Source organism: Dasypus novemcinctus, chromosome 16 (genome assembly GCF_030445035.2).
Source record: "Dasypus novemcinctus isolate mDasNov1 chromosome 16, mDasNov1.1.hap2, whole genome shotgun sequence".
Lineage (NCBI taxonomy): Eukaryota > Metazoa > Chordata > Mammalia > Cingulata > Dasypodidae > Dasypus > Dasypus novemcinctus.
In genome coordinates, this window is record NC_080688.1 from 22,530,095 (window position 1) to 22,532,928 (window position 2,834).

A 2,834-nucleotide genomic window follows, 5' to 3' on the forward strand; every position below is an offset into this window, starting at 1 on the left:
AACCTAGGGAAATAATCTATCAAAGGAGAAGGAGAAATAAAAATTTCCTCAAACAAAAAGTGGGTCAATATGTTGATAGTAGATCAACTGTGCAAGAAATGTTGAAGGACGTTTTTCAGAGAAGGAAAATGGTATAAGGCAGAAGGTCAGATATACAAAAAGATAAAGTTTCAAGGGGCAGTAAATGAAAGTAAAATAAAATTATGCCTTTCCATCTAATTCATCTAACAGATAACTGCTTATTCAAAATTATTATAGCCACTATATTGCATAATGATAGCTTATGCATAAATGAATTGAATGATGGCAAGAGACAAGAAGGAGCAAATGAGAATACTCTGCTTTGAAGTACCAAAGACATGATATAGTGATATTTGAAATTTTACCTAGATACTTTTAAATGCATATTTAAAACTCTAGGCCAAACACCAAAAATAACAAAAAAGATGTGTAATTGATATGCTGAGCAGGAGATAAAATGGATTCATTTTAAGTGAGTAAGTCAGAGGAATTAGAGAAAGTAAGTCAGAGGAATTAGAGAAAGAATGGAAGGAAAAAAAGAAACCAAGGACAACAGCAACAAATAGAAAATGTATATTAGATTAAATATATAGTAGATATTAAACCAACTATATAGATAACGATTTAAAATGTCACTGGACTTCAACCACCAGACAAAGAAAGGACAGGCACAATCAGAATGCATAAAAAAAGAAAAGCAACCATATGTATTCTTTAAGAAATTCACTTTAAACATAAACCCAGAAAATGAAAATATAGGAAGGGAAAACACAGAACTAACCATGATCCTTCCTATAGAAAATCCTAAAGAATACAAAAAAAAAAACACCCCAAACTATTAGAAATAGCTAATAATTTCAGAAAAGTTGCAAGCTATTAGATCAATATACCAAAATCAGATGTAGCTTTATACCCTAGCAATGAAAAGACCACAAAGGATTTTTTTTTAAAATTCCACAATAATTCACAGAAGAGAAAACCAGGAAGGACTAAGTTTAACAAAGGAGGCGAAGAATTTGAACAATGAAAAGTGTAAAATACTGCTGAAATAAATTAATAAAGAGAACCCAAATAAATGACAAGTTATTTCTCGTTCATTGATAGGAGCACTTAATAAGGTGTCAGTAGTACATAAAGCAATCAATGTAATATCTGACAAAAGCCCCTGCAGGCTTCTTATTGATGTCCTTTTTATTTTTGGTGCCATTTTCATTTAATAAGCCAATAGTATAGCAACCTAAAGACCTTGGCTGCGATCACACTAGGATGTTTTTATGGAATTGCTGCAGGAAAACATGACTGACAGATAGCATCCTCTGGCTCACTGTGCTAAGTGAGCAGCTCCAACATGGACTTCCCGGAGAAATTTAAGGCTGGGGAGTGTAGGGGAGGTATTTCTTGCCAGATGAGAGCTCTTTGGTGAAGACGCCTTTAGGGAAAAGGCTTTTGGCTTCCTCTTCAGGCACGGTTGGAAGGACCATCACGCTGTCTCCGTCCTTCCAATCAACTGGGGTAGCAACCCTTTTTTCTGCCGTCAGCTGGAGAGAAATAACTACTCTGAGAATCTCATCAAAGTTCCTTCCAGTGGTAGCTAGATAGAGAATAGATAGCTATAGTTTCTTATCAGGACCAAAAATAAACACCACACGAGCTGACACAGGCATGCCCTTTTTGTCCTTCTCTGTTGGGTCCAGCATTCCCAACAGAAGGCAAGGTCCTGATTTCTATCACCAATGATGAAAAAAGGTGTTTCTTGCTCCAGGTAAGATGGTCTTCCACACTGTCTATTGAAAGGGTAACCAACTTAACATAGCTCTTGGCAAATTCTGGTGCCATCTTGGCAGCTCTGCCAAGCTCCATAGTGCACATGGAGGAAAATCCTGAGGGTGGGAGAGGAGAATTCCCCATGAATCTCCCAGACAGTTGTGGAAACGGAGGCGCCCAATGGTGGTATTGGCCTCGAAACTGTGGGCCACCTTCCTGAGCAGCAGACCTCCCTGCATGGCAGAGCAGTGACGCAGCTGGGTGATGAGACGCAGCTGTCAGCATCCGGCTGGCTGGCTCTGGCACAGAACTATCAATATACTTTTTGTTTGCTTATTTATTTTTATTTCTCTCTGCCCCCCTCCCTTGTCTGCTCTCTGTGTCCATTTGCTACATGTTCTTCTTTGTCCGCTTCTGTTGTTGTCAGCGGCAAGGGAATCTGTGTTTCTTTTTGTTGCATCATCTTGTGTCAGCTCTCCGTGTGTGCGGTGCCATTCCTGGGGCAGGCTGCTCTTTCTTTTGTGCTGGGCAGCTCTCCTTACAGGGCGCACTCCTTGCGTGTAGGGCTCCCCTACGTGGGGGCCATCCCTGCATGGGGGCCATCCCTGCATGGCACAGCACTCCTTGCCCGCATTTGCACTGCACATGGGCCAGCTCCACACGGGTCAAGGAGGCCCAGGGTTTGAACCGCTGACCTCCCAGGTGGTAGGCGGATGCCCTATCCACTGGGCCAAGTCTGCTTCCCTCAATGTCTTTTCTTTTTAAAAAGAAAATTAGATTACTTAAATTTTACATAAAAAATATAGGAATTTCCCATATGCCTCTCTCCTTTGCCCCCTCCCATATTTTCCCACATCAACAACATCCTTTATTAGTGTGGTATATTTGCCACAATTGATGAACAAATCTTGGAGCATTTCCATTAAGCATGGAGCTTAGTTTGCATTGTAGTTTACACTCTCTTCTGCACATTTTTGTAAGTTATTACAATATTACAATGGCCTGTATCTGTCATTGCAGTGTCACACAGGGCAATTCCCAAGTCCTGA

General features: G+C 40.4%; 1 pseudogene; it reads right to left on the minus strand.

Moving 5' to 3' along the window:
- Positions 1-1,224: 1,224 nt before the first annotated feature.
- On the minus strand, positions 1,225-2,024 carry LOC101427880 (peroxiredoxin-6-like; annotated as a pseudogene).
- Positions 2,025-2,834: the final 810 nt, after the last annotated feature.